Source organism: Pseudophryne corroboree, chromosome 1, assembly GCF_028390025.1.
Source record: "Pseudophryne corroboree isolate aPseCor3 chromosome 1, aPseCor3.hap2, whole genome shotgun sequence".
Lineage (NCBI taxonomy): Eukaryota > Metazoa > Chordata > Amphibia > Anura > Myobatrachidae > Pseudophryne > Pseudophryne corroboree.
Window position 1 is genome coordinate 990,846,399 of NC_086444.1, and position 12,801 is coordinate 990,859,199.

The 12,801-nt window shown below is 46.0% G+C and overlaps 1 long non-coding RNA gene across 1 annotated transcript in view; it reads right to left on the reverse strand.

Annotated features, from left to right (window-relative positions):
- LOC134921410 (uncharacterized) overlaps positions 1-12,801 on the reverse strand; it is a 127,702-nt gene that overhangs the window by 11,477 nt on the left and 103,424 nt on the right. The gene's annotated exons all lie outside the window — the stretch shown is intronic.

Below are 12,801 nucleotides of genomic sequence, written 5' to 3' on the forward strand. Positions count from 1 at the left end.
ACGGAGTAGAAGATAGTTTATGTAAGAGAAGGAAAGGCACATGAGAGAAGAGGGCCCTGCTCGTGAGATCTTACATTCTAATGGGGAGGAGGAGACAGACAGGGGTGACACAGATGGAGTAGACAGTGAGAGTGGAACAGAGGGTTACGATGAGAGTTGTTTGGGTCTGGTGAAGAAGTGGGTCTTGAGAGCCTGTTGGAAGTTTTGTAGAGAGGTGGAGAGTTTGATAGAGAGAGGTAGAGAATTCCACAGATAAGGAGAAGCATGTGTAAAATTGCAGGAGTGGGAAGTAGTAATCAGTAGGCAGGAGAGGTGGCTTGCATTAGCGACTCCCTGACATTATCTTCTAGCGTGCATGCTTATATGACTAGCGAAGACGAACTTGGTGGTATATTTATAAAAAGTAGATGTTTGGTGGATTTTTTTTTATTGATTTTGTGCTTAACCACTTGCCTGGCATGGTCGCATCAGATGCGACCATACCAGCAAGTGCTTTATCTGACCTGGTCGCAAAGAATGCAACCAGTCAGATAAAATAAGATTTTACTTACCGGTAAATCTATTTCTCGTAGTCCATAGTGGATGCAGGGGACTCCGTAAGGACCATGGGGAATAGACGGGCTCCGCAGGAGACAGGGCACTTTAAGAAAGAATTTGGATACTGGTGTGCTCTGGCTCCTCCCTCTATGTCCCTCCTCCAGACCTCAGTTAGAGAAACTGTGCCCGGAAGAGCTGACAGTACAAGGAAAGGATTTTGGAATCCAGGGCAAGACTCATACCAGTAACACCAATCACACCGTATAACTCGTGATAAACTTACCCAGTTAACAGTATGAACAACAACGGAGCATCAGATCAACCCTGATGCAACCACAACATAACCCTTATTTAAGCAATAACTATATACAAGTATTGCAGAAGAAGTCCGCACTTAGGACGGGCGCCCAGCATCCACTACGGACTACGAGAAATAGATTTACCGGTAAGTAAAATCTTATTTTCTCTAACGTCCTAGTGGATGATGGGGACTCCGTAAGGACCATGGGGTTTATACCAAAGCTCCCAAATGGGCGGGAGAGTGCGGATGACTCTGCAGCACCGAATGAGCAAACACAAGGTCCTCCTCAGCTAGGGTATCAAACTTGTAAAACTTTGCAAAAGTGTTTGAACCTGAACAAGTAGCTGCTCGGCAAAGCTGTAATGCCGAGACCCCTCGGGCAGCCTCCCAAGAAGAGCCCACCTTCCTTGTGGAGTGGGCTTTTACTGATTTTGGAAGCGGCAATCCAGCCGCAGAATGAGCCTGCTGAATCGTGTTACAGATCCAGCGAGCAATAGTTTGCTTTGAAGCAGGAGCATCCAGCTTGTTGGATGCATACAGGATAAACAGCGACTCAGTTTTCCTGACTCTAGCCGTTCTGGCTACATAAACCTTCAAAGCCCTGACCACATCCAGCAACTCGGAATCCTCCAAGTCACGAGTAGCCACAGGCACCACAATAGGTTGGTTCATATGAAAAGATGACACCACTTTTGGTAGAAATTGTGGACGGGTCTGCAATTCTGCCCTGTCCATATGGAAAACCAGATAGGGGCTTTTATGTGACAAAGCCGCTAATTCTGACACACGCCTAGCTGAAGCCAAGGCTAATAGCATGACCACCTTCCACGTGAGAAATTTTTAACTCCACGGTTTTGAGTGGCTCAAACCAGTGTGACTTCAGGAAACTCAACACCACGTTAAGATCCCAAGGTGCCATTGGAGGCACAAAAGGGGGCTGAATATGCAGCACTCCCTTTACAACGTCTGAACTTCAGGAAGAGAAGCCAGTTCTTTTTGAAAGAAAATGGATAGGACCGAAATCTGGACCTTAATGGAACCCAATTTCAGGCCCAAAGTCACTCCCGACTGTAGGAAGTGAAGGAAACGGCCCAGCTGGAATTCCTCCATAGGGGCATTCCTGGCCTCACACCAAGCAACATATTTTTGCCATATACGGTGATAATGTTGAGCCGTCACATCCTTCCTAGCCTCTATCAGCGTAGGAATGACCTCATCCGGAATGCCTTTTTCTGCTAGGTTCCGGCGTTCAACCGCCATGCCGTCAAACGCAGCCGCGGTAAGTCTTGGAACAGACATGGCCCCTGTTGCACAAGTCCTGTCCTAGAGGCAGAGGCCACGGGTCCTCTGTGAGCATTTCTTGCAGATCTGGATACCAGGTCCTTCGTGGCCAATCTGGAACAATGAGTATTGTTCTCACTCCTCCTTTCCTTATGATTCTCAGCACCTTGGGTATGAGAGGAAGAGGAGGAAATACATAGACCGACGGGAATACCCACGGTGTCACCAGTGCGTCCACAGCTATCGCCTGAGGGTCTCTTGACCTAGCGCAATATCTCTGCAGCTTTTTGTTGAGGCGGGATGCCATCATGTCCACCTGTGGCAGTTCCCACCGACTTGCAATCTGCATGAAGACTTCTTGATGAAGTCCCCACTCTCCCGGGTGGAGGTCGTGCCTGCTGAGGAAGTCTGCTTCCCAGTTGTCCACTCCGGCAATGAACACTGCTGACAGTGCGCTTACGTGATTCTCCGCCCAGCGAAGAATTCTGGTGGCTTCTACCATCGCCACCCTGCTCCTTGTGCCGCCTTGGCGGTTTACATGAGCCACTGCGGTGATATTGTCTGACTGAATCAGAACCGGTTGGTCGCAAAGCAGGGTCTCCGCTTGACTTAGGGCGTTGTATATGGCCCTTAGTTCCAGGATATTAATGTGAAGGCAAGTCTCCTGCCTTGACCACAGCCCTTGGAAATTTCTTCCCTGTGTGACTGCCCCCCACCCTCGGAGGCTTGCATCCGTGGTCACCAGGACCCAGTCCTGAATGCCGAATCTGCGACCTTTGAGAAGGTGAGCACTCTGCAGCCACCACAGGAGAGACACCCTGGCCCTGGGGGATAGGGTGAGTAACCGATGCATCTGAAGATGTGATCCGGACCACTTGTCCAGTAAGTCCCATTGGAAGGTCCTCGCATGGAACCTGCCGAAGGGAATGGCCTCGTATGATGCCACCCTCCTTCCCAGGACTCGAGTGCAGTGATGCACTGACACCTGTTTTGGTTTTAATAGATTCCTGACCAGTGTCACGAGCTCCTGAGCTCTCTCTATCGGGAGATAAACCCTTTTCTGGTCTGTGTCTAGGATCATGCCTAGGAGAGGCAGATGAGCTGTAGGAACCAGCTGCGACTTTGGAATATATAGAATCCAGCCATGTTGCCGTTACACTTCCAGAGAAAGTGACACGCTGTTCAGCAACTGCTCTCTTGATCTCGCTTTTATGAGGAGATCGTCCAAGTACGTGATAATAGTGACACCTAACGTCCGCAGGAGCAGCAGGAGCACCATCATTTCTGCCATTAACTTGGTGAATATTCTCAAGGCCGTGGAGAGACCAAACGGCAACGTCTGAAATTGGTAATGACAATCCCGTACCGCAATTCTGAGGTACGCCTGATGAGGTGGATAAATGGGGACATGAAGGTATGCATCCCTTATGTCCCGAGTCACCATAAAATCTCCCCCTTTCAGGCTTGCAATGACCGCTCTTAGCGATTCCATCTTGAACTTGAACCTTTTCAGGTATATGTTCAGGGATTTTAAATTCAATATGGGTCTGACCGAACCGTCTGGTTTCGGGACTACAAATAATAACCCCCTCCTTGTTGAAGGAGGGGAACCTTGACCACCACCTGTTGAAGATACAATTTGTGAATTGCAGTTAACACTGTTTCCCTCTCGTGGGGGGAAGCCGGCAGGGCCGTCGGTGAGAGGGCATCTTCTCAAAGTCCAGCTTGTATCCCTGAGACACAATATCTATTGCCCAGGGATCTAACAGGGAGTGAACCCACTTGTGGCTGAACTTACGAAGGCGTGCCCCCACCGGGCCTAGCTCCGCCTGTGGAGCCCCAGCGACATGCGGTGGATTTTTGTAGAGGCCGGGGAGGACTTCTGTTCCTGGGAACTAGCTGTGTTGTGCAGCTTCTTTCCTCTGCCCCCGCCTCTGGCAAGAAAGGACGCACCTCGGAATTTCTTGTTTCTTTATTCGAAAGGCTGCATTTGATAATGTCGTGCTTTCCTAGGCTGTGCAGGAATATAAGGCAAAATATCGGAATTACCAGCTATAGCTGTGGAGACAAGGTCCGAGACCCTTCTCCACACAATCCTCAGCCTTCCATATGCCTCTTAAGTCGGCATCATCTGTCCATTGCATATTCTACAGGACACGTCAAGCAGAAATCGACATAGCTTTGACTCTAGGACCCAGTATACTCATGTCTCTTTGAGCATGTTTTATATATACATATCTCTTAAGACAGAATCTTTAATATATATATATATCTCTATATATACATATATATATCTATATAAATACTAGGGTCTCAATCTCTGGTGATAAGGTACCTGTCCATGCTGCCACAGCGCTATAAACCCATGCCGACACAATCGCCGGTCTGAGTAGTGTACCAGAATGTGCACGCTATCTGCAGGATCCCTGAGAATAGCTGTTACGTCAGGGCTACCTTTTGGGCAAACGTGACACCCTAGGGGAAGATTCCCATCATATCCTGGCCCTAGTGGGGAAAGGATACTGGCTGAGAATTCTTTGTGGGAAACTGCAGTCTCTTGTCTGGAGATTCCCGCTCTTTTTCATCATGAGAGGAGGGAAATTTACCTCAGCTTTCTTCCCCTTAAACATGTGTACCCTTGTGTCAGGGACAGATGAGTCATCAGTGATATGCAAATCATCTTTTATTACAATAATCATATATTGAATACTTTTCTGCCATTTTGGCTTTAAATTTGCATTATCGTAGTCGACACTGGAGTCAAACTCCGTGTCGATATCAGTGTCTATTATTTTGTATAGTGAGCATTGAGAGACTCTAAAGGTCTCTGCGACATAGGGACAAACATGGGTAGATTTCCTGTCTGTTCTCTAATCTGTTGTGCAATAAATTCACCTTAGCACTTAATTACACATATCCAAACAGGTGTCGGCGTTGTCGACAGAGACACCCTCTCACACACATATTTGCTCCATCTCCTCCTTAGGGGAGCCTTTTACCTCAGACATGTCGACACACACGTACCGACACACCACACACTCAGGGAATGCTCATCTGAAGACAATTCCCCTATAAGGCCCTTTGGAGAGACAGAGAGAGAGTATGCCAGCACACACCCCAGCACTATATGCCCCAGGAATCACACAGTTACTTAGTGTTAACCCAGTAGCTGCTGTATATACTGTTTTTGCGCCAAATTTATGTGCCCCCCCTCTCTTTTTACCCTCTTCTACCGTGTTTCTGCAGGGGAGAGCCTGGGGAGCTTCCTCTCAGCGGAGCTGTGGAGAGAAAATGGCGCTGGTGAGTGCTGAGGAAGAAGCCCCGCCCCCTCAGCGGCGGGCTTCTGTCCCGCGTTTCTGTGTAAAAATATGGCGGGGGCCCATGCATATATACAGTGCCCAACTGTATATATGCCCACTTTTGCCAAGAGGTCTCTAATTGCTGCCCAGGGCGCCTTCCCCTGCGCCCTGCATCCTACAGTGACCGGAGTATGTGGGTTTAGTGTGGGAGCAATGGCGCACAGCTGCAGTGCTGTGCGCTACCTCATATGAAGACTGGAGTCTTCTGCCGCCGATTTCGAAGTCTTCTTGCTTCTGTCACCGGCTTCTGTCTTCTGGCTCTGCGAGGGGGACGGCGGCGCGGCTCCGGGATCGGACGACCAAGGGTGCGATCCTGTGTACGATCCCTCTGGAGCTAATGGTGTCCAGTAGCCTAAGAAGCAGGACCTATCTTCAGTGAGTAGGGCTGCTTCTCTCCCCTCAGTCCCACATAGCAGAGAGTCTGTTGCCAGCAGATCTCTCTGAAAATAAAAAAAAACCTAACAAAATACTTTCTTTTTAGCAAGCTTAGGAGAGCTCACTAAGTAGCACCCAGCTCGTCCGGGCACAGATTCAAACTGAGGTCTGGAGGAGGGACATAGAGGGAGGAGCCAGAGCACACCAGTATCCAAATTCTTTCTTAAAGTGCCCTGTCTCCTGCGGAGCCCGTCTATTCCCCATGGTCCTTATGGAGTCCCCAGCATCCACTAGGACGTTAGAGAAACAGTGCTAGCAGCTACAGATAAAGAAAACTTCCCTCCGCTGCTGCTCTCAGAGAGACCCTGCACCCTCCATTCAGTGTTGCCATGCTGCCGATCATTGCTGATTGGTCAGCACGGCAGGACACCCCACCCAGTGGCTGCAGACAACAGTAGCCGCTGGGGAAGTGTAAATCAACCCCCCCAAACACCCCCCTATGTACCTGCCAGCTGTCTGGGGTGTAAAAAGTAATGTTGCGATGGTCACGATGTTCCCGATGTTCCCATGTTGCTGACCAATGTCCCGATGTTGGGGGGGAAATATTTTTTTTTTTAATTCCCTAAAAAATTTGGGATAAGGTTAAATTCATGTTCTTCACCTAATACACTCATAAAAAAAAGTACATTTCTGAGCAGTCTGGTGGTTAAGGGTCTAAATCACTTTTACACACATGATTTTTTACATTGTTAAAAACAATTACAAGAATCACCTGTCTGCTGTTCTTGGGACACCTGGGAGGAACTTGCACTATGTAGAACGGAGTGGCAAAATATTGTCATAAATGGAACTGACAACTGTCATTTCTTGTGCTTAGAAGATCTTGACAAACTGGCGTATTTAAATTAATGCAGTTTGTGCGGTGCACATGGGCTCTAGGTGCTTAGGGGGGTCCCCACTGCGCACCCTGCACACCATTTTCCCAGTGTTTTGCGCATGCGCAGTAGGGTAATCACTGGGAAATTGGCCATGGTGCCATTTTCCTGGCAATCTGCTCATGCGCTGTAGACTCTAGGACCCCAGAAATACAGCACTGCTGGCTAGATGCTGGCCCAGATGGAGCCTGCACACGGGCCTCCTCCTCTCTAGAAATGCCCCTGTCTTGACCCAAAGTGTCAAATCCTGAAAACACCCTCGAAGTCCTTCTATAACTACACAGTCAACCCTACCAACCACATTTTCAAGACCAAGAGGTACATTTACTAAAAGTTGATTTTGGTCAATGTTGATTGATTTTTGGTAAATTTTTGAAACATTTTGTGTTTTAGGTTCTAAATCAAACTTTTACTAACAGATGATTTTTGACATTGTTTAAAAAAATTTTTCAAAATCATGTTAGTAAATGTGTGATTTAGACCTTGAAACACAAAATCGACCTTCAGTAACATCGATATAAAAAAATCAATCAACATTGACCCAAATCGACTTTTAGTAAATAGACCCCATAGTTTCATTATCCAACTTGCTCGTGAAAAACGTTCAATATTATTGAACAAACATAAAACCATTTGCATGTGGACAATCTTGTTGATAATTTAAATAATTAACACTTTGTTAGCATATATTAGAAGAAAAGGCTTTTGATATTACTTGCTGTAATGTTATACCAATAAATCAATATATGAGACTAGTAACAATGAACTTCAATAACAAAATTTTGGAGACAATCGATTCACAATTCCTATCTGTGTAGTCTAATAATGAATTGCCTTTGGGAAATATTTAGGGTTTCATGGCTTCTAATGATTCAATACTAGATAAAAATCCCCTATAACCACAGGAGAGGAACCCATAAGAGACACAACCAGTTCATATCACATAATGCTTACAATATAAAATCTCTTCCAAGATGTAAAATTATATTATTGTTAACTGTATATGTGTGTGTGTATACTTATCATTTATATTAAAAGAAAAAAAATGCATAATAAAAATTCATTTTTGTTCTCAATTACATGTTTTTTTTAATGTTTTTTTTAAATGTTTTTATAAAACACATCAAGTAGATTGATTTACTATCTTCTTGATAACTTGAATGATTTGGGTGTTCCTTTACTACCCTTTCAATGGCCCATATTACAAAGAATGTTTTAGTTTACATTATATATAACATAATAAGACAAAAACAAATAAATTCATAACAATACTCATTTTGTATATGTTACAATGTTACATAGCACTAAGATCAACCTAGGTATTGTTCATATTGGATTTATTGTTGTAAGAATTATAGTAATCATTCTACATTAATTACAGTACCTGTTTATCTCTTTTAAACAAACTGTTTTCATAACATCTCATCAGAGCCATTCATAAATTAGCAGCATCAAGAAGACCAGATAGTCTGTTAAAAACCACACAGGATGCCATTACACAGTGTTTAAGCAACACCAAAGGAAAATCCATGAAACAAATTAAAGTCTAAAATAGTAATGACTGAGGTAGACAATGATCGTTTACTAAAACAATACAGAACTTGACAGCCGATTTAATAAAAATCATAATTTGGGTCTGCACTATGGGCCTATTTCATGTTTGTTTGCTAATGTATTAGCAAGTGTGATTATCTAGGATACGGAATTGCTAATATTAGCAAGTGAAGCTGCCACTGGAGCTATTGTAAACTAATTTGCAACTGCGTACATATTTGCAGCTTATACACAAAAATAAGGAATATCGGGGCTAAAGGTTGGTGTATGGCTACTCAGACCGGACACAGCAGTAGCGACTCAGATGCCATGTTTTTGCACATATGAGCTCACGGCCATCAGCACATACATTCCCCGAAAATGTGCATGACATGTCTAAGTTTTACCAACCACCCCCCATAAAGTACCCATTAACACCTTAAACGGTCACTTCCTGTTATTATTATCCTTTATTTAAAGAGCACCAAAAGGGATCCACAGCACCCAGTTACAGAGTTCAAAACCAAATAAGCAAAACAAGAAAACAGTGATGTTCAGTTTAAGACAATATAGGACAAGAACAGGGTATACAAACATACTGTATCTGCATCAGCAAACAACACTATACAAACTATGGAGGCAGAAAACCAAGGGGTTTGATGCCTTCGAAGGGAGTACGGAGTAGAAGATAGTTTATGTAAGAGAAGGAAAGGCACATGAGAGAAGAGGGCCCTGCTCGTGAGATCTTACATTCTAATGGGGAGGAGGAGACAGACAGGGGTGACACAGATGGAGTAGACAGTGAGAGTGGAACAGAGGGTTATGATGAGAGTTGGTTGGGTCTGGTGAATAAGTGGGTCTTGAGAGCCTGTTGGAAGTTTTGTAGAGAGGTGGAGAATTTGATAGAGAGAGGTAGAGAATTCCACAGATAATGAGAAGCATGTGTAAAATTGTAGGAGTGGGAAGTAGTAATCAGTAGGCAGGAGAGGTGGCATGCATTAGCGGAGGCAAGATGATGAGTGGGAGTGTAAAGGGAAATAAGGTCAGAGATGTAAATGGGAGAGGATTGGTTGAGTGCTTTGTAAGTGAATGTGAGAAGCTTGAAATGGATTCTGAAAGGGAAGGGGAGCCTGTGAAAGTCTTGTAAGGGGGGGAGGGGTGTGGATGTAGTTCTGTATATTTGGTGAGCAAGTTGAGCCTGGTTGCGGCATTAAGGATAGATTGGAGTGGAGAGAGGCATTTGTCAGGGATGCAACATTCTGGAGATAACCAGTGAGTGGATAAGGGTAGCATCCTGGGCGAGAAAGTCTGATCCTGGAAATATTTTTGAGATGAAAATGCCAGGTTTGTGAGAGGTGCTGAATTTCATGGTTTGAAGGAGAGGCAATAGTCAGGAATTGCTCCAAGACAGCGCAATTGAGGGCTAGAGAAGATAGTAGTGCCATCAATAGATAATGAAATTGTGGGAGGTGAGGAGGTGCGGGAGGGTGGGTATATAATCAGCTCAGTCTTAGACATGTTGAGTTTAAGAAAGCGTTGGGACATCCAAGAAGAGATAGAGTATCATCAGTATAGAGATGATATTGTAAGTCAAAAGAGCTAATGAACTCACCTAAAGAGGATGTATAGAGAGAAATAAGGAGAGGACCAAGAACAGAACCTTCTGGGACACCAACTGTTAGTGGAAGTGGGGTGGGGGGGGGGTCATGAGAGAGGACAGGTAAGGAGCAGTCAGAGAAGTAGGAGGACAGCCAGGAGAGGGCAGTATTACGCAGTCCAAGGGAGTGAAGGACTTGCAGAAGGAGAGGATGGTCCACAGTGTCAAATGCAAGTCAAGGAGAATAAGCAGAGAGTAGTGTCCCTTGGATTTAGCAACATGGAGGAAATTGCAGACTGATGAGAGCAATTTCAGTGGCTTGGGGAGGTGGGTCAGTAGTTGGAGGGGTGTTAGGATCAGGGGTAGGTTTTTAAGAATAGGGGAGATGAGTGCATGCGTGAAGGTAGAGGGGATAGTGTCTGATGAGAGAGACTGAGGAGGTGGGCAAGATAGGAACATGCAGCAGGAGAGAGGTAGCGGAGGAGCTGACAGGGGATAGGGTCATGTTGTGAGGTGGAGGGGGAAATAGAGGAGGGCCATGACAACCTCACCAGATACATGGAGAAGGATGTCAGAGTTGGTAAGAGGGATGCAGAGGAATGATAGGGGAAAGGAGGTGGCTGGTTGCTGATGCTCTGGTGGGATGTGATGTCCTGACATATGGAGTCAATTTTGGATGTGAACAGAGGCGGATCTTTTCTTTTAGGAGGGGCACGTTAAGAATTAATCCTGACTCCTCCATTTTACTCATAACTCCTCTCACTTCCAGTCCTGCATCCTACCAATTTCAAGCCCATCTCTTTTGGACCATGCACCTCCCTACAATTTTGCATAGTCCACTGATTAATTTAAATCATTAGTTGACCAAAAAAATGATGCTTCCTGAAATATACATTACACTTTTCCAATTTATTGGAATATTCTGATGAACCCTGGCAAATTATTTTTATGTTTAGGGTTTGTGGATCTGTCCTCAATGCATCAGTCCAGGTGGTGTCCAGGGGCGGATTGGGATCTAAAACCAGCCCGGGAAATTCATGGAAGCAGCCCTGATGGGGTTTAGTCTGTTGAGGGGGTGGAGTCTGTCAAGAGGGCAGGATCACTCCTCATAAGGCCTGATTCGGAGTTGTACACAGTTGCGGACTCCTTGCTTCTTTCGCTGCAGTTATGTCTCCAACCTTGTGCTAATACAGCTATATAGCCCTTCCCTGGCGTACATCCGTGCAAGGACTGAGACGCCCTCTGTCAGTGTATAAAGGGGCTGCAATCATGCTTTGTGCGTCTTTAGACGCCACCATCGGTTGCACAATTCTAACCTACACCAGCCCTATGCTAGTCACAGATCACCCGTCTGAGTATGACCTCCATTGTGAGCACTGCAGCGTCTCCATATGCAGCCACTTTCAGCAACATGCCCATTACTATGCCACATCTGCATCTGATTAGCCAACCGGCCCAGGAATGTGCTAACGTCTAATACGCTTCATGGTGCATGCGTCTGACTCTGTACAGCAATTCTCTGTGAACACCACATGGGACACAAGCATGGTGCAACAGACTAAACACATTGCACGAGGAAAAAAAACATGTTAGCCTCAATAGGAAAATAAAACAAAAATACACTAGCCTCAAAAAGTAGAAAATTATACACAATGGCCAACACAGGAAAAACAAACAAACAAACAAACAAACAATCAATCAAACACATAGAGCACACTACACATATGGTGGCAGCAGGAGACACACACTGTATACAACACACTACACACATGGTGGCAGGAGGCACACACTACATACAGCACACTACACACATAGCGGCAGCAAGGGACACACACTACATACAGCACACGACACACATGGCGGCAGCAGGAGGCACACACTACATGCAGCACACTACACACATGGTGGCAGCAGGGGACACACACTACGGGGGTCATTCCGAGTTGATCGCTAGCTGCATTTGTTCGCAGCGCAGCGATCAGGCTAAAAAAATGGCAGTTCTGCGCATGCGTATGCGGCGCAATGCGCACGTGCGATGTACGGGCACAACGAACGATGACGTTTTGCACAGGGCCTAGCGATGTATTTCAGTCGCACTGCTTGCCGCAGAGTGATTGACATGAAGTGTCATAAGGGGCCGACTAGATGGGCCAAGTGGTTCTTATCTGCCGTCAAATTCTATGTTTCTATGTAAGTGGGCGTTTCTGGGTGGCAACTGACCGTTTTCAGGGAGTGTGCGGAAAAACGCAGGCGTGCCAGGAAAAACGCAGGCGTGGCTAGGCGAACGCTGGGCAAGTTTGTGACATCAAATCTGGAACTGAATAGTCTGAAGTGATCGCAAGCGCTGAGGAGGTTTTGAGCTACTCTGAAACTACACAAATTTTTGTAGCCACTCTGCGATACAACCCTTCGCACTTCTGCTAAGCTAAAATACACTCCCAATGGGCGGTGGCATAGCGTTTGCACGGCTGCTAAAAACTGCTAGCAAGCGATCAACTCGGAATGACCCCCTACATACAGCACACTACACACATGGCGGCAGCAGGGGGCACACACTACATGCAGCACACTACACAAATGGCAGCAGCAGGAGGCACACACTACATACAGCACACTAAAAACATGGTGGCAGCAGAGGCACACAGTACGTACAGTACACTACACACATGATTGCAGCAGGAGACACACACTGCATACAGCACACTACACACATGGTGGCAGCAGGAGGCACACACTACATACAGCACACTACACACATGGCGGCAGCAGGGGGCACACACTACATACAGCCCACTACACACAAGGCAGCAGCAGGAGGCACACACTACATACAGCACACTACACACATGGCGGCAGCAGGGGGCACACACTACATACAGCACA